We start from the raw sequence: 20,743 nt of genomic DNA on the forward strand, positions 1-20,743 counted from the left end.
CGTCGGAAAATTCTGTTGTTCGTGGTTGATCTTGATTTATTAGCAACGCACTGCCGTTAGTGACCCGGAAATCTATGCTGGATTAGGAAAGATGCTTTTCGATTTTTCGTATAAACGAAATAAACGCGGAAAAAAAAATTATTAAGAATTCGATACAATTGTTACCTTATTATCTTTTTGATTTAATGGTTCTGGTTTCTGTGAATTCAAATTTTGATAAATGAATAATCATCCTTTTTAAGAGTTTCTCCGATCGAAAATAAATTTTTAAAAATTTGACGCGATTGCTATTTTTCAAAAAGGATTGAATAGCTTGCCTATTATCTCTATCCTTCATCTAGTAAATGATGCGTTTAAAATGTAAATCATAGATAGCTATTATTCTCTTGCTAGTAGATCCGATGTTTATTAATACGTTACTCAAAATGATTAGAGATACGCTTATAACCGATCGTGCAAAGGTGATGAGGTAGAAGAGATGAAAGTGGAACGTTGATTATCCGGGGACTCAATTGTCTAGAAACTATCAATTAGAAGTTTCCTCTGTACACGGAGTAAATTGTCTCTTTGATTAGACTATTAATCTCTTCTCGCTTGTATTTCAAATATATATATTTATTTCAGACACAAAGTTTTTAAATTTCCTAATCAAAATCCAACGACTATATTATATTAAATGTATCTTCGCTACAGAAATGTTTGGTTCCGCTATATCGATTCGTTCGAATATCGGCTGTAGGAAACGTAGACCGACGTGCACAGTGATGTAACACGTCGAAATGCGTACAGTTTGATTTTCCGTGTCTTGAAATTCAAACGATAACTTTGCCCGACTCTGAAGCGGAAAATATAATATTCATCTAAACGTGTTAGCCGAACAAGTTACATCAAGTAACTTCAAAACAGCGAATAACCTAACGAATAATAAACTCGCTCGCTCACTCTCTTTCTCTCTCTCACTCTCGGTTGAATAAATATCTCAAATTCCTTAATTGCTTCACCAACTAGCAGCTTCATAACTTGGCTCGGTTTCAAGCAGGGAGCAAATTAACAAGATTTGGTATTTCGGTGTTCGTATTTTTCAATAGGAAAAACTATTTTGATCATATTCCTCATTTCATTTTCTCGAGAACTAACTTCTCGTTAATCAGGTTAATACCTTCTTTATTTGTGGAAAATTACGTCTCTGGGAAAGTACTATATATAGCCTTCATACACCGTGGTACAATTCTCATAATGCTATAAAAGGGGTCGTTCTATTTCATTCGCATGGACATTCTTGGCAAGTGTATACAAAAGGTAATTCAGAAGTTTTTCACGTGGTTAGATGGCAAAAGTTTAAAGCAACGCAGTTAAATGTTTGTGCTCTTTTTCAATTTATTCCAATATAATTCACTGTCGCCTCATGGATACATCGTGATACGTTCATTTGCAAGAGACCTTATTTCGCCTTCTTCCTTCTTTTTCTTCTTTTCGTACGGGGCGGTCTGATAAAGTGGCTGCATATTCGTTCCTGTGTTTCCTGCACGAACATTATTTTTCAATGTTTTATGTTATCTTGTACGCGTGTTCCTATATCGTTCGAGTAATTTGATTTTCGAGGAAAACGCCAATATCTTCGATCCCACCAGATATTGTGTACGAGAATCGTGCATGCATTTGTTTCAAACCAAAGATCGAGCTCCTCCTAGTAACTGCGATTGAATTTCTCAGGGCTGATTGTAAAAACAGAGGTTCACTTGGACGTTTTGTATACTCTCTATATTGAGTTTATGGCCAGTATAGTTATTCGAAGAGGGTATGTTTCTTTTATTTGAGTATCAATTCTTTTGTGCATCGGTTTTTCTACCTACGATATTTATAAAGACGTAGAAAATTGTCAATATTGTGTAAATAAGGCCTGCGCTATATATTTTCTTGTTTCCCTTCAAAAGGAAATTTTAACTTTTTCTTTCTCATTGAGATTGTTTGAAATTTGTCTATAATATGTTAATAATTATATGTTATAATTTTCTTATTTTAGCGTATAGAAAGGTATTTTTTGTGATTGTTATTTAGAGTTTCCAATTCTTATATGACATTTTTTAAAGTTGGTGTTTCTTTAAAAACAACACACATCGAAATGAGAATACGTTCAATACACATGACTCGTAAAACTACGAAACCATAACTTCTAGTGTACGCTTTTATATCTTAGTTACGTTTCAAAAAACATGTCCTATCAAAAATCACGCGCACTTGAGACGATCGGTATATCATATTACGAAACTGTAGAGCATCTCCCCCTATTGTCGAGCGTGCCATTTCCCCCCACAAAAAGCTCCAGAGGGAAAGTTGGTTCCTTACGTCGAGCCCGCATATATCCGTTCCCTTTCCATAACGGTGGCTACAGAACCAGTATGTGTCGTCTTGGCGCGCTTGCAAAGGGTTGGCGAACGAGTTACTTGCCCCCGAGGTTCGCGAGAGGCGGCGAGCTTGCGCCAGTTCGGCTCGCGCCGCACAGAGAGACGTGCGCCGCGCCACCGAACGCTCCGCTCTGCTTCGAGGTAATTCGCAGAGGCGCGCGACCGGCCTTCGCCAGTTTCGTTCATCCGCTCGGACCAGAGTCACCTCTCTGCGTCAGCATGACCGATAACTTGTATCGTACGTGCCATCGCACCGCTTGAGGATCGATCTTTTCGCCCAGCACAAGATTTCGATCCAGAAGATCGATCGTTCATTGCGAAAAGATTCGTCGATCTCGTCCAATTTGACGAAGTTTCGTGAATCTTATCTTGGTGGAATTCCATCGATCGAATTGATCTCAGTGGAGTTTCTTCGATCGCGAGTGTCTTCGAGTGAACACTGAGAATTAGTGGGAACATAATTTGTGACGAATAATTAGAACGACAAGTGCTTATCGTTTTAACGAAAGTTTTCCAGTGGAAAAGTTAACATTGATTACAAGGATAATGGTTGTATGTTAGAGATAATCTTGATTTGAGGTCGTCGTGTTTTGTCCTTGATTAAGATAAAAGTCAAGGGATAAGGGCGTTATCGATTACTGAATCGAAAAAAGGATTGTACTATAAAGGTTTTTACTAGAATTAATGTGAAAGAGCTATCGTAGAACATCACCGAATTTGGAGGATAGTATTCCGAAGGTTTTTCGTAAAATCCAAGTAACTCTAACTAAAATTGTAAGATCTCAGAGTACAGATTTGAGAGATTCAGGCTTGAAGCGGACGGTGAGGTTTAGCGCGAACGATTGGTCGCGGATACAGTGCGATCGTACAACCTGCTTGTAATTCTTTCGTGTCTTGCTACTATGATAAATGTTTGAGCCATACGTCGTTAGAATAATACCAATTATGTGACCCGAAGAAAGCGCAAATCCCACCTCTGTTTATGATCAACACGTGGACAGATCGTTCATCCTGTTTGTAACGTAAAATAACTGGAGGAACTGTCGTTGTTGGTAAACGATCACCAATTTTAAGAAATTTCGACCGATCGAAATTCTAAGAAACGCATGATTAGTTGTGCGGATATTTTGTGTTGACATTTTTTCTATTCGAGTGAGATGAAGTTACAAGGACGAATGTTTGGTATATCGTAACTGGATCGTGGCTACTGCGGAAATTTTGGCGGAACTGGTCGATACGAAAACTCATCGAGGAGAAGAGATCTGTCCCCCCCTGTTCGTCGACGGATTCATGTTGGTCGAGTGCGATCGGCGAAGTGCTAATGGAAAACATTCTCTGACCGATCGTGATGAGATTGGAAGGGTTAATGGGCCGCTGAACGACGGTAATTGGTTTGAAATCGCGAATTCTTGCTGATTAATCACTGACACCGCACTGTGACCAATTGTGGTTCTTTAGCTTTCGGTTTTAAGCTTCCTCCAAGTCGACTTGGTGAGTAATCATTTTTTATTAGTATGGTCAAAAAGAGAAATTCAGACGAATCGTGGTGTGACAAGCGAACATTTAAATCGCTTGATCTTCTCAAACGATATTTAAATCACATTATATTCCTTGGATTTCTGAATGAATATCTGTATCAGATTAAAATTTGGTACGGATATAATTAACTCAACGATAAGGAAACCGTATCAGAAAAAGATATAATTATCAGATACACAGCTAGATGAAATCTTTACAATAATGAAATTATTTACAATAATTACTTCAATAGACTTAGGTTTATGTATACAAATGTATGAAAGCGAAATTCGAGCATTACAAATCGCCAATTAATTCTCATGAAAATTCCTCAACATTATTTGAATTAGGTTATAATATTCGTACATTGAAACATATTCGTTATCAATATCAAATTAAATGGGTATTATTTTCTTCGAATAATATATAATCCGAGTAAAATTAACTAAATTTATCTCTTTATAAATTTAGCTATGCGTCTTTGCATATTTTTCTCTTCCTTTTTTCCATATTTAAACTTCAAAAATTTTCTGTTCTTATTTTCTATTTCTATAGTTTCTATTAATTAACTTTTATTAACTGAAGAAATGCAGAAAAAACATTTCATCTCTTGCACACTATCATCAAGTACAGTTCAGAGATACGAACAGGAATATCCGTTCATACGAAGCAGGATTATTTACACGAACACGAACGACTCGTAAGTTGCAATCTATTAAAAAATTGGCTAAAAATATGTGTTGTAAATATTCTCATTTGAATTAATACGTGCCATTTAAAGTTTTTCATTTGTTATTACTCTATCGAGTGCTTTTTCCCTGGATACAGATCCGTTCCCATTGAAGTTTGTACTTTACAGAAAACGTCGCCTCGTGTTTTGTTCACTGTCAGTGATTGATAAAATAACTGGACATACACGTATTTTGACTTGAATGCATATATGCTACCGATATTTATCAAATGCTGTAAATATTTGCCTGGAAAACTAGCCGAATAAAATTCTTGTTCGTCTCCTGTACCCCTTCCCGCAATAGAGGGTTTTTATTTAGCATGAGACGCTCTATTGCTTCATGATCAGATTAAACGTATAGAATTTCTTATATCTTGGACGACTGAACAAGTCAATATTAAAAAATATAAAAAATTCCTAGAAAATATAATAAATAATAAAAATACAGTAAATAAATCGTGAATGTTTGTAGAAAATATTATTTTTATAAATGTAACTAAAGAAAGTCGAGAAAACTTGATTAATTGTTATCCTCATATAAGCGTCTCGAATTTTTATTTTCATGATCGTAATTGGCTTAATTAATCTGGGGACGTGTTAGGTATAACGAGATACGAGGGAATTTCGTTGTTACAACGAAAGCAGTTTTTATTCCTCGCATGATGAGAAAGAAAAAGATGTCACAGCAATTCTTACAGTTAGTTGAGCTTTCAAGGATGAGAGTGGAGTAGGTCGAAAAAGTTAGGAAATTGAGTTACCTTCATATTCCGTCTTCTTATCATCAAATCTAATGACGCACGTTAAATTTTTAGTGGTGACTGGGTATTTGAGCACCTGAAAAACTTTATTAATCAGGCTACTATAAAATCGAAGTACTGTCATTAAATTTTATAGACAATAACAACGCTCAACAGGCTTTATGGTGGTTGTAAAATAAATGTATATTTAAAAACACGTTAAAAAATATACTTTTCTTAAAGGTATTATTTTAAATTATCTCATAAAAATGACGTACAAAAATCTTTACGTTTATCGTGATAAATAAATTTAATTATTACTATTTTCTATCAATATGTATTGTATCTGTTTCATTTAAAAGTCGTTAAAATACTTATGTTTTGTAATTTTAAATTATAAGTGGATATTTTAATTTTTAACTGTAACATTGCTTTCGACAGTACATATTTCTCCTATATATAATTTTTGAATAAAATACGAAAAATTTCAACTTATCGTGGAACGATATTCCATTTTAAGGAACTATCGCAACTTCTACTACTAATTATTATTCATAAAACGTCGGACTTACCAATCTTAAATCCATTATCACGCAATCAGCAACATTTCATTTTAAAGTAAAATCTGTCTCTTCCAATGAACAGGACTTTTTCGATTTACTTATACCGAATCAATTATACTATAATTTCAACGATAAATTAATAGGAGAAAAATATACGATTAATATTATTTTTATCTCGTAACGTTGTTAAATACTTCTTGTGACCGCATTATTTTAAAATCTATACTGTTTCATTTATTTAATCAAACCTCAGATTCAAATAAGTCGATTCAATCGATGGAAGTTCATTTAACCTAGTATTAACTAAAATTTCATTGAAACAAATGGAAGTCGGATAAATGCAGTTCTACTGTGTTATCAAAAACAAGCAAGTGCCTCAATACTATTGAACGGTAGTGTAATTTGTTCGAAATACGGTTGCATTGAATGTTCCATGGAATATTCTATACCACCATTCGCCAGTCTCGTAAGCTATCCTCGATTCGGGTCAAATGTAAAAACCTCCTATTGCGATTCAGCAGTTAACTGCGAGTCTATGACCCCCGCATCTGGTGTTCGAATCGAACGACCAGCCTCCCTACAACTTTGCATCTGCATTTTATATTTATGTGCAAGATAAGTCTGCTCTGTGTTCGGTTTATCGCGTGTTGGATTCACCTGTATCGATTGTTACGCGATACTTTGTATTAGTATCCTGTCTTCCCCTCTCTTTATACAAACATCTGTGGTGTTGCTGTTTGAAAAGTGGAACGTTTATTTAGTTTTCCCTTTAATTTATCTTTATCTATCTAGGATTAATTTAAAGTCCAAAAAGTTTTTGTTGATTCTTCGAGCTTACAGACAACACAAATTTCTGTATCGTTTTCCAGTGTTTGGGTAAAATCGGTGCTTGTCAAGCCATATTCGCTCAAATATTCGAAAATGAAAAGTATAGACGAGATTGGGTCACATGATTCGCAAAACGAATTATCGGCGGCTTTTGAGCGGTGATGCGTTATTTCGATCGGTGATATTCGGTCTGCCGGACGACGGTTCGTTTTGTTCGAGTGCCATCGAGCGTTTCATTTACGATATAATGCGGTATTTGCCGGAATATCGTTCGTTTTAAACGCTTCCAGGATTTTGTCCTTTGTTCCGGCTTGAGTGAATTCGGATAATTCGAACTTTTGAAGCAGAATTGGGGAGTTTGATTCTGCTAAAGTCACGCGAAATCTTTTCTTTTTTTCTTCCTTTTTGTCTTTTAGAGAAAGACTATTCGGCGATACAAATGGAGTAAGGTTAGAAACGCGAGATTGTTCATTACGCAGAATAAATCTTTTCTGTTAATTATCTTTTTATACACTCCAACGATCTTTTTTTGGATCGTGAAGACTAAATGATAATTTTTGTAGTTATACTGGCATTGAAGATGTAATTGAGCGTGGTAATAAACAAATTTCAGATAAATTGAAAATAAATAATCAGGATTTGTGAGATGATAAACAATATTATAAAAGATATCGTTGCTATTATTCTAATCTTTTGCAACAGTTCACACAATTCCCGTGTTTCAGCGATTTCTATACACTCTCTGTATTCGCCTGTTTCCTTCGATAAACACGTTAATAAGACGCAACCGAGAATCATAATCTAATTTTCCAGACGAACGGATTGTCTTGTTTCAAAAAGCAACAAAAGCGGCAGCGCGAATGCGAAAGTTTTCCTCGTGATAATTTATTTTGCAAGTTGCTCTCGCTAAAAGTCTAATAGCAACCAGGAAAAGTAGCTTAACGATATTTTTAAACGACGAGCAACCAGGTCGAGGTTCTCTCTTCTGGCGTGTAGGAAATCGTTTTAACAGTTTTCTGCCTGTTTGTTGTAGCACGCACATTTTTCACTGTCCTCGGGAAAACCGATTAGATGAGCGCGAGTGGGAGTTGTGACATTGTATCATGATTAAATAAAAGAAAGAAATTGGAAAGTCTTTAATTTTTAAAATTTGATTTTTCCGATCTAGAATTTCTATTATATTTAAAAATAGCAAAAAATTAATAAAAATACTTAAATATCAAAATACATGAATTTATCATACATTTTTATATTTTTTGCGTGTCATAGGGAATAATTTTACTATATTAAACATTTAGCGTCATTTCTTTTCCCGACGATAAATTTCGCCATTTTTTATTTTATACATGAAACAATTAAAAACCTTCCTATGTATTTTACTCGTATCTATTATTTTTTTTTAAATAAATAAAAGGGATTTGAAATATTCCATTCTGTTTGCAAAAGTTTTGATCTGAGTAAATTGTATTTCGTATAGCATATTTTGGACGGAAAAAAGCTATATTTGTTCCTAACAAAAGCATGTTGGTATTGCGTTAACGGTAACGATTTATTATCGTTAAAATAACACGCAAATGAAATAACAGGGCAAAAGGATTTTAATTGTATAATAATGGATTCGGGTCGGGAGAGGGGATATAAAACATTGAAAAAAATCGAATTTTCGTTTAGATAAATCGTATGCGCGTATTTCGACTGTGTGTTACCCGATCATGTCTCTTTTATGAGAATTTCAAGCTGCCAAAAAAATCCGATTAAACACTGGATTTGCTTTTTGCCAGTGATTTAAATGGATTTATAAAAGAAGAGACAAATAGTAAAATAATTCCATCAACTGCTAAGAAAACAATAATGAAACAAAACAGAATATTCGCTAGCATAATACAAATCGAATAATCTTCTATTAATTCAGTATAAATATTAGCATTATCTTCATGTTCGTTTCGCACATTAAATTTGTAAAAATTTGTTCATTGCTAAACGGTTGAGTGATTAATAACTTTATATTTGAAACTGACTTTCTGAAAAATTTACTTTTTTAATTGTGTAACTTTCCCAGCAAATCAACGATATTCGTTGTAACTGATGCACGCGTTTTTCGATTGCGTAAATCGCAAAAATTCGGGGAATTATCGAAATTCATAACAGTGTGCCACTCGCAAATTTCATTCGCGGCGTTCTGGATAGAGAGCTTTCATGTTGTTAATGCCATTATGCAATCATTTCGCGTTACTGCAAGCAAGTGCACGCGAAAAAAAAGAAGATAAATAGAAAAAGAAGAGAAAAAATAAAATGGGACGGACAGGAATGGATAAAAACAGACGGCCGTTTTATTCAGCCGCGTTAAAGCTTGAAATGAACTCTAATCGCTCAGTGTTGCGCGTGCGAATACCCGAATCAACCCTTGCAAATCGGATCATGTTTGGACAGCTCGTTAAATATTTCACCGGGCGCAAATGTAGCTACAACTTTGCTTTTGTCGTTGCCAATGCGAAATTCTTCGTTAACGCTTCCATCGATACATTATTTAATTTATCTCGTTCAACGGGGAGGAGCAGGATGCAAACAACTGGTTAACGATGAAAATTGATGCTCGTTCGTGGAACAGTTTAACGAAATATATGTGCGTACGGGTCGTATGGGGGACGTTAACGGTGATTTATATCGTTTCAACGTTTCTTGCTTCCTCGATATTTGATTCTAGCAACGCGACTGGTATAAATGTGGTTCGGATACTTGAAAGGCATTGTAGAGGACCGAAGACAAGTTAGGAGGCATTTAATTTTACAGATTTGAGTTCTTGTGTTAGATAGCAGATGATAACGATTATTATTAACATTCTAATTGTAGAATATATTTTATAATCTTTAGACGATAGGGTGTGATTATTATTTCTAACGATAATCACGTATATTTTCTTCACAACTTTCTTGATCTTCTTGCTAAATTGCGAAATTAATTTACGGTTAGTTAGATACATTAATATAGTATATACTTAATACTTCTTTCACATGCACCACGAAAAAAAGGTTACGCATAAAGTTTAATTTTGGGCATCGTTAAATTTTTCCAGTTAAAAGAATTCCACTTAACGAATATATTTCCATTTATTCGCTGACTCCGTAACTTCTTATTGACTTCGCACTCGGGTTCCTTAATTATCGCGAAAGTTCCTATACTCTGCAACGCTGTATAAGCAATTCCAGAGTTGGATTCAAGCAGTATTCTGCACGCATGTAGATGTATTATTTTATGTGGTATTAATACATCAAATTGCGTAGAATGTTTCTGTTTTGAAAGAAAATGTAGCATATATATTAATAATTTCAAGACTTTTCAAGTTCACTGCCAGCATGTTGATAAAGGCTATAAATCATAGAATGGAACCGATTAAATTTCCAATTGTAACAATGTCAATCGTTAAACAGCAACGTATCCTCATAATACACGCAATTAGCGGAACAACAATAACTAACGAGAGTATGCATTAATCGAAGGCCGATTTTGTCATATCGCTGATCCGAGAGATAACAACAGTACAGATTAAACGCATAAGTAATTCGTGTACTCGAATCAATTTCAGTGAAAATATTTCTTCGAAAATGTAATGAATAATTTACAATTCCGATATTTATACCAGAATAATTATTCTTGCTATTATAACGACTTATTATTAATGACACTTAGACATTGCTGTCGTTTTCTCTTATTTAAATCGTACAATTCGCTAACGTACTCTACACGAAAAATAGAGCCGAGGAACGGTGAGCTCATTACGGTCCACAGTTTCTCGTTAGTTATCACTGAGTCGTCCCCAGTTATTCGCTTGGCTCGCGGGAAAAATGATTTCAGCTCGAAAATTCATTTCACCGCGTTCTTTCGACGAATAATCGCGCTGGGAACGGTACGCGCTGTTTCCACTAGCTCTCTCATTTGCCAGGTGATCAAGCGTAAAGTGATTCGTCGGTATTTTCATCGATTAAATAATTTATCGCTTCGTTTCAACGTTGCATTTGGTGTGAATATCTCCGATATTTGAAATATTTCTCCCATGGAATATAATTTCGTCGACTCTATTAAAAACATGACTACATGTCATTTTTATCAGGTTGGACTTGGAGTATATCGTACTTTCCATATTTTGTAGCAATATTTCAATATTTCCGCGAATATATATATATTTGAAACATTGATTTTATTTTTGGAAGGAGAAAACTTGCAGTTTATTGCACTTTGAAAATTAATTTTCAAGAATCGATGAAGTTAATTATTTTAATCTATAAATTCCTGGCTCATAGAAACAATAAAACGTGGCAAAAAATATCGAAAGAACAATAGTTTTCGACAGAAAGATGTTCAGAGGAATCGACAGACTGAGAAATAAGTAGGTGGACCATGTTTATCTTTCTGTTGTAAGTTTAGACCATGTTTCTTTTCTTTCCATGCTGTCTTCGAATCAAGTTTACAAAAGAGGTTACGGTCAGGAAGAATGTTTTTCGAACAGGAACTGGTTCAAGAGAAGAACATTAAGCTGAAGTAAAGGACATTGGAGTAGCCAAGGTATTTTAACAAAAGCTCGATTTAAACATCGAAGTAGTTGTTGGAGTGCTGAAAAACTCGATTCCTTTCCAAGACTGACAATGATTATCGAAAGAGTACAAATTACACAAAACAAGAACGAGTTGCTTCTCTCCAATTTTTATATCTCTTTTGGAACGAAATCTTCCCTTGAAATAAACAATTTTTTAAATTATCTTCTTACGCGTTTACTTTGACCAACAAATTGATTGTTCAATTAGGTAAAGTACGTCATTCAACTTTGATGCTTAGCCTGTTTTCCAGAATAGCAGGCGCGATCCTTTAATTGTTTTCGGTGTTGTATTATCGGCTTAAGGCTTGTCCGCTCGCTTGTCCGGATAATCGGCATTCTCTGTATTTCCGTCTACTCTCAAGCATCCTGTTGTTGGTAAAGCGTCTCCGAAAATTTACGCCAAAAGTCCACTTGTAGAGTTCTCTGCTTTGATTTTGTGGTAAAATAAACACTTGCATAATTAAATTCTTGAAATAAATGTTCTTTATCACTAATTACCCGAAGTAAATCGAGAAAAAAAGAACAGAAAATTTCTTGTAATTTTTAAGGAATAAATCATTTGACATTTCACGCGTTCAATATTTTCTATATTGAATGAACAATTAGATTTTCAATATTTTATAGTCGAGAAAAGTTTCTGTATAGTGTTTGAAATTCATTTTATCTCGACCGTTCTTTACCGGCATTAGACTTTGTCATTAAAAGCGTTTTAACTCCCTACAGGAGTATAAATTACGTATTCCTCAGATAATTATTCAAACGATAATGAATTCTAATTTTACTGCAGTTGTATAATTATTCCTCTAGTCAATATCTTTATCCTCGAGAGCGATTCTGTAGCAGAAATATAATGTCCAGCGAAATACGTTCAAAATCTATTAAAACGTATATTTAAATTTTCATATGCGTGATTTTGAAATAGACTTTTAGGTAGAAAAGATGCCCTTTCACCACTTTCCCGCCAAATTTCATTCTCAAATACAGTGGAACACGGTGGAATGAACATAACTGGTTCTAGAACTTTGTTTGATTTAACATACATTAATATCTATATGTAATAGGTATTTAATGGTAATCATCAGTTCTAGGCCAGCAGTCTAAAACAAAGTTACTATCCAATATGATTTGAACAGGAACAATACGAAGTGAGTAATATAAGCGTAAAAACAATATAAGATTAATTTATTTCATTTTTCAGAAAATGTTTATGATATTGTCTTTGGTTAACTTTGAGCTTTAAGTTGACATGTGATAAATAGTATATAACGGTAAAATCAGCTGTTAGATTCTGATTTTCTAAAATTGACCATTTCGCAAGTAGCAACCTAATAGAATCGTTCGTTCTAGTACGTACAGCTCACTGCGTTATTTTCGCATAATTTCTATCTAAAGTATTCGGACATATAGATGTCAGAAAGCAAAAAAAATTCCGACTTAAAACAAATTATTGTTTAAATATTATAAGAAATATAGGGAAAAAGTGAATTTTCGTGTCTCAAAAATATTCGGACACTTCAAATATTGACGTTAAGAAAGCTAAAATGGTAATTCTTTTATAAAATTTTAATATTTTTTCCGATATCCTTTTTGCTCTACAACACGTTTTAAGCAGTTTAGCATGTTGAAAATTATTTTTGTTAGTAATGTATAATGCTGTATTTTATTTCTACATTAGACGAATTTGTCATATTTCTTGACTATTTATTGTTGTTTTTTGCTAATTCTACAGTCTAGTTCATTCCACAGAGATGGGCGTACTTCTGTAAAAAATCCGTTATCTTAATTTGATAGCTTAAATTTGTAACCTATTTGAGTATTGTTGCTAATTTTAAATTTATTTTTCTTCGATTTTTGTGTCAATAAACTATCAGACAATAAATCAGCATATTTTTTTTCTTGGTTACTTACGTGCAATATTGTAAAAATCTGTAATATATGTAATATCGTGATATAATGTGTTTACAAAGAGTGGACAATAGAGATGTTAATCAGACAGAAAAAGACGATTGTTGTTCAACCTGAACTATTCACGCCAAACGCACAGAAAACAGCGCAATCCACACTCTCTCGGCAACGCCACTCGCAACCTCTGTCTCCGCTCAACTCGCACACGGTTCCTCGACTCGCACTCTGCTTTTCGACTAACGCTCTGGCCGTTGCCGCATTCCGTTGTCTTTTTCCTAGGCCCACCGCACACGTGTTCTGCAAGCGCTCGTGGCCAGGGTCACGTAGGTCTTTTCCACGAAACTATGCACTTGAAAAGACCGATGACACATTGATGGGCCCGACAGCGCCTCGGCTCTCGCGACATTGTTCATAGTTCGCCCGATATTTCTTAGGCCTTTCGTCCACGATACTACATATAAATTACTGCAATGTAGCCTATAAATATGAGGAGTGCCGGACATAACATTAAACCTTTATAATAAATTGCCAGTTTAGTTTTTTTGACGTTAACTCATAAAGTTCCCGAATATTTTTGAAACATGAAAATTCAACTATTTTCAATATTTTTTGAATATTTAAACAACGGTTTATTTTAAGTCAGATGATTTTTACATTCAGGCGTCTGTATACTATACTTCAATATATTGCAAAACATTTTTGTTGTTTTATCTGCATTTATTTCAGATATCAAACATAGAAGTTAAAATTATGCTAGTGTTCGAATATTTCCGGGACCGACTATAAATGCAATCGATCTTTCTATGACGCGATTAATTCGTTCCGCATTATATCGAAACCGTGTTAATCAAGACAATTGTGGCATTCATGTTATATGAGAGTTGTCCAAATTTATTGAATCGTGTTACATGGAAATCGTGTTATAAGAATATCGTATTGTCGCTATTTTTGCACCGTGTTACATCGAAACCGTATTACAAGAGGATTGAATGTAAGTCTGAAACAATAACTTATAATCGTCAATGAAATCTCCATTGACCCGTAAAAAATCAAAAACCGATGCTTTATACCGCGGCGAACACATTTTCACTAACAGTCTGTGTATCCAGCATAAAAGGCAAGCGGAAGATCGGCGAAAAGCAGCCGAAAACAAGTTGAAATAAATCGAATAATCGACGGATCAGTCTGTGACGCGCGGATGCCAGGAAAATCGAGCTGATTCCGTCGGAATAAAAGCGTCGCGAGCCCGTTAAAACGCAAATGTTGCCGGAGTGCGGTTTCGTGTTAGGGGTTGCGAAAGGACTTTCTGCTACGCCCGTTTCCCTCCGCCTCCTGCTGCTCTTCCGCCCGGTGTTCGCACACGTTCTTATTGGCTTCCGTGGAAAACGTCGATGGCTGCAATTTTCCTGAATACACGGCAAAATTAGCCGACTTTGCGAACAGTTTGGATTTTTGGATAATCAACGTCGTTTTTTCTTATGTTGTTGACTTTTATACCGAGGTGCATTGGTTTGCGCTGTTTATAGCTTTTCTGATAATTTTGATACGCGTGGTATCAAATAGATAGTGGAAAAGCGAGAAGTGGTTAGTAATTGCTAGGCTGCAGATTTCAATGTAAATTTATATTTCACTTCTCTATAAATGTCTAGTAATCACTAATAACAAATACACTTAGATTCAATGAATCAGAAAAAATCTGCCCCAAAGTACGACACAAATTCGTTATTTCCAAATGTATTACTTTCCTATTAAAATCAATATTACGTAGCTTGTCAATTGGCAAAGAAAATGTAATTTCCAGTAGGGTCTCGTAAATTCCCTTCGACTATTTACCACGTTTCATGTTTGTACTCGGATCTTCATTGGCTCTCATGAGAATCATGATGGGGTCAAATGGTTTGCGACCCCCTTTTCAACGTTTCTTCTTCCTTTCGTCTGCGTGATCGGTGCAGCAAGTTTTCGACGAGACACATTTAGGATAGAAGACCGGATCCCTTGTTACGTGATGGCTCGTGTTTCCCGTTACGCTGGTCGCGTGTAGATTGCTGTGCATCTGTCGCGTTCCCAGTGGTACGAAAATACGAAGAGGCGAGCTTCCAATTAAAAGGAAGTAAAGATGGAAATTTCCAGTCCTGTCCCGAATTCTCTCGTTTCTCGCGTACGTGTACACGTGTGTATGTTTATACGCTTCGCACACATTTAAATGTATTTTATCTTGTTAAACAGAAAAGACTACTTAAATGATTATCCAATTTTATAATAATTTGAACGTCTGGTAACAGAAATAAAAATTCTACGTCAAAGACATTGTAAAAGATGAAGACGATATGTATCTACATAAATATTTATTGTTGCCAAAAATAAGGTTCTAACATCATCCGTATGGAATCTCACTTAAGCAGAGAAAATTGACCGGCCGCGAGACGGGAAGCTTATGGCAGCTTATAGCCACGCAATCCTTTCCCATAGGATGTTGATCTCGAGGTTTCAGGACCACTTTTCCGTTCTCCTTTCCTTCTGCCTGTTAAGCGGAAACGTGTGAATTGGTTGCGCCCCGCATTTGCATGCGAGCCCATTGAATTTTATGAATATTGTTGCCGAGCGCCGCTTTACAATTCCCGTCATGCACCGTGCGGATAGTTTGGAACGTTGCTCGCTTCCAAGACGCGAATTTGCAAACGATCCTATCCCACCATTCGCCTCCTCTTTTGCGAAAGAACATTTTATTTCTGTGGATCCAGGAAATTCGTGGCTGTTCTAGAGCTATAGTAGAATACTCACCACGTAGTTTCCTTTTGTGTAGTTCTAGACGAAATTGAGTGATAGCTAAAAAAGAAAAAAAGGAAGGGGAAGAAAAGAATGATAAAACAGACGAAATCACTTAGACCTTATTGTTTAGATTCTACTTTTCAGATTGAATTTTTGGATTTTTTTTGTAATATTTCTCAAACCAGTGTCATTTCCCTTTTATTTGAAGCAAACTTGTTGGAGATTCTTATCTAATTTGTCTGAAGCTTTTTAATAAAGTTTATTCGTTTTCAAATTCGTTTCGAAGCACATAAGAAAATACTAAAATAGGAAGAATTTAAGATATATTTTTCATAAAATGATTCGTGTTAGCTGGGTCTGTCTTAAAGGGAACTCTTTCGTTTCTTTCGAAGCCTCGAAACGATGTTATTAAAATTCATTGTGTTGCGATAAAACTACCGGCTAACATTCAAACACACGATCTCTCTGCACGAAAATAAAATTAATCAGGAGCTTTGTTTCCTCTAACCTTCGTGCTTTTTTTCGTAGATTTCTCGCGACATAAGCGGCTAATTGACGAGCGTTATGTAAATTTAAAGCGCCTTTAACGCTTAGATAATCGAATCGTGTTTACTTTCTCTTTTTTTTCTCTTTTTTGTTTTTGGGTTAATCGGTAGATAAAGTATGCATATTGTATATACGGTGAAGGAGTTTGTATATTTTCGAAAGGATCTTTGTAGCCACCTTCCGGGTAATTGTGGACTCAGTACACGCAAAAAGTTAATTAACTCTTAGAATTATTCGCCGTTCCGTTTTCGTTAAGGGAAATACCGTCAACGAGAAGCTAATAGCTGCTGAGCTCCTATATTTAACGCTTGAAGGTGTTTAGATTAGATTTTGCTAATTTTCAGTGATATCGGCTTCGCCATTACATAACGCGCAACATTATTATCTTAATTATTATTTATAATCATAATTTAACTATAATTATATCGTACCACGATAATTAAAGGAGAAATTTCCTTAATTATTCCACCGTAAAATAAAAAACACGAGGAACATCAATTTAAGAGGTCTATACTCTACAAACGCCATGAAACTTCGCTTCATCTCCAATCCATAATCTTCAATTTACAACGAGCGTCACTGATTAGCAGGAACGTAATAATGCTGCTTGATAACGAGAAAGGAACTTTCATGTTCCTGAAATGAGAAAACGTCGCGAGTCAGAAAATTACGCCGAAAAGTCGCGAAATTTTCAACCTTATCAATAAACCGAATACTAAATGTAGTCTCATGGTATATCGCGTTCCTCACGGTAATTCGATGGAGTTTTCCCAGCGAGAGCTCGTCCTGGACAGTTATTTGACGTGGGAAAAATGACGAGAGTTCCTGCTTCATTTTTTATTTTAATTATGCGATTGATGCGTCGTATATTAGAGCATTTGGCTTAAGAAGCTGATCAAAATTCAAATTTTCAAATTTCGTAAAGTGACATTAAAATCAAAAAATCATGAAAAATGTGACTGCTTATCGAGTTCTTCTTCTTCTATAATCTTCAATTTTGATCAAATTGGGTCAAGTACTTCATCGTGCAGCGTTCACCTATTCGCGCCAGCTTCGTAGTTGTGTTGTAAAAATCTAAAATCATTATTTTTTCTTATTTCATAAAGAAGGAAAGAAATCACGTTTTCTCCTTCGTGGGTGTAATTTGTCGAACCGGTCGTTGAACATTGACCCTATTAATTCTTCAAATATTTTTTTCTCATCTGGATGCGCACAAAACCGTGAACGCGACGCCGTTTATTTCAGAGGCGACGTTATGTTTCTTCCACGGAAGAAAAGCTCGTCGCGTTATAAAGGATGAAAAGTTTCGTAGCCGTCGAGTCCATGTGTATTCGTGCGCTGACACAAAGGACGTCGGGAAGAACAGAAAAAAGAATAAATATATTACCGTGTCTGTAGCGTATACATGCATCTTTCTCAGGTTTGTTTCGTAACACGCGCTTCACGCGGTCGCGTTAAACGACAGCGGTGTAATGGCGGAGGTTCGAACGTGAAATGGCAAGGACGAGGATTGTGCCACTGGAGTATTGTTATTCGAAATTGAAATGCGAGCCGTTTCGTTTGCAAAATTGGTATTAAAATCGAATTATTTACTAATTATTTTCAAATTATTTATTAATTGCGATTCAAGTGGAAACAATAATGCATTTTAAATAGCGAAATTATTTTACTGATGCTTCTGGAAAGTGGCACAGATTAACTGAAAAAGATGGTAACAAGTGCTAATATATTCATCGATCCTGAATGCAATATGCAAAACTCAATTATACTGGCTGAAATATATGCCCAATATAGGTACTAGTCTCGTATCTAGAATGTCTACTATTAGAACCACGAGCCACGAGAACAATTGCGCGTCGTAGTATGCATTCAGACATCCCGTAGCATCCATCAAGTATTCAGGAACGTTGTGTACGTCCGGTATTGTTAGATATTTAATGTATTTTCAGGAATTCTCTGAAATTGCAATCTTTGCTAAAACAATGTAATTAAATATTCTTTACAAAAAGGAAAAGCTATTATGGCAACATCGCTGAAAACAATTTGAAAATTTGAAAATTTGAGAATACTTTACGTGTTATTATACCATGAGATATATCAAATTTACTACAGTGTACAACTATTGAGCGTCAACGCTATACCTATGTGTTTCACTGGAAAGCAAATAGAACACTGTTGCAGAGTGAATAAGAGTTGCACGTAAGAGTAAGGGTGTAGCAGTTTTGAAGTTGCCGCTATATTAATGGCGTGCGGATGACATCCGTATAGCCTGAAGAGATGAAGTATTATTCCAATGTCCTCCAACATATTTCTGCTGTTGGCATTAGTTCCCTTTAACGTAGTTTCTCCGTTTCTGTAGAATTTCTTCAAATATTTTTCTGTCATATTTTCTCCGAATACTTTCTCTTCTAATATTTTTCTTGTAATATTTTTATATTCACTATTTCATGTTGATCTTGAAACCGCTGATGAAGTACCATTGCGTAAAATAATGTCCAATCACGAAATATTATCTTTTTCTTTTATTATTGCAAAATTTGGAAAAAAATCTGTAGAATTTCTATCCGATTTTTTCAATGTTTTCTTGTCTTTTCATTTTACCGTTGAAACGAATGAAAAAATTCAGAGTAACGTTCGATCGGAAAAGAAATGAGAGGAATTTTTATGCTTAGCTTGGAATTTGCATCAGAAAGAGCGATCAAATTCAATTTGAATCGCGCGAGAAACTTGTTGCGGATCGGAATGGTTTTCGAGCACGTGCATGAGCGTTTAATAATGCTTTGAGTTTTATTGTTGGGTGTTTATGGTTTAACTAAAATCGACCGCGGCGTTTTCCTCCTGTTCGCGTTGCCTCGAATTAGAACACGCGCCGTATTCTGCGACGAAACTATCCGCCTAGAATGTTTCCACCACTTCATGCCTTTTCACGTGGTTCTCATAAAATACGAGTGTATTTCAAAGGGGTTGTAACGATATCGAACTCTGCAGAGCTGCAGTTTACTATTTTCACTGTAATTTTGCGTCGTGATTCCTTATTTACTTTTCCTTGAGAATAAAAATGTTCTGTTATTATAAAAACGATATAGGATGAATTAATGACATTATTATATTGTCATTTTTTAAATATACTTGTTAATGTGTGTTGTTTTAACTGAACATGAGTAATTATTAGTGACGATGATATCGTTAATCATCGATTATTATACTGTAGATATTTGTACTACTTGGTACGCTTGGTACGTACTATTATTAGGGTTAGTAGGATTTATTAATAAAGTAGAATCACATTTTAATTAGCATTTTTAGCAACGTTGATTAGTATTTTCCCGACTGAAAAGAATGCCAGTACGTAAGATTACAATATTTTAATAATATATTAATTTAATTTCTTGAGAAACTCGTATCGAAATCTAGGTCAAGTCCCCTTGTCATTCTTCAACTTCGACGTGAAGCTTGCAATAATTAAAAGTTCAATATTTAATACCAGTTGAAAAAACGAGGAAAATTCTTCTTAAGGATTTGATTAATCCAAGAGTCCGTCGTGACACGAGATATAACTTTTGTAACTTCGTTCTGAAACAAGTAGGTGAAGAGCAGAGAGAAAAGGCGGATATAAGGAAGAATTGATTCTCGGTTTTAAGCTGAAGACGTAGTTTTCAAGCTCCTAAATCTCGTAGAACTTGTCATCGGAAATACGATATTCGATACTATTTTAAAAGAGAACAGAAAAAATGTAATAGCTAGAAAAGATTACCCGAATGAGTTTTCATTCGTTATAATATGTTTAATTTATTTAGAATTTTTAATTTAGAATTGAAGTAAAATACGTACCTGAAAATAATATACGTAAGCCTTCTATACTTCAATGAGATATTCATAACCGTGACACATAATCCTAACAGTTTTATTATGAAGGAAAAGGAAAAAGTTGCAAATTAGAGAAGATTAGCAAGTAAAGTAAAAATTTAAACCTTCATCCTCTTGATGTCATACTTGTCCCGTGAAAAAAATTGATGCTAAATATTAAAACGAAAATTCTGATAAATTAAGGAAATTTGTATCCACCATAATCTCTACAATTTTTATGATGCGAATGAAAAAGAGGATCGCTAAAATACAGTCTTCTAACTCGTAAATAAGAAAATTATTCC

The 20,743-nt window shown here is 35.0% G+C and overlaps 1 protein-coding gene across 1 annotated transcript in view; it reads left to right on the top strand.

Moving 5' to 3' along the window:
• The first annotated feature begins 3,024 nt into the window (after positions 1 to 3,024).
• The window catches only part of LOC117237531 (cysteine-rich secretory protein 2-like), an 85,831-nt gene continuing 68,112 nt past the window's right edge, over positions 3,025 to 20,743 (top strand). Inside the window, exon 1 of the mRNA XM_033501579.1 lies at positions 3,025 to 3,896. The gene's annotated coding sequence lies outside the window, so the exon portion shown is untranslated. The remainder of the gene's footprint in view (positions 3,897 to 20,743) is intronic.

The sequence above is a fragment of the Bombus vosnesenskii genome, unplaced genomic scaffold (assembly GCF_011952255.1).
Source record: "Bombus vosnesenskii isolate JDL3184/JDL3185 unplaced genomic scaffold, Bvos_JDL3184-5_v1.1 scf7180000013379, whole genome shotgun sequence".
Classification (NCBI taxonomy): Eukaryota; Metazoa; Arthropoda; class Insecta; order Hymenoptera; family Apidae; genus Bombus; species Bombus vosnesenskii.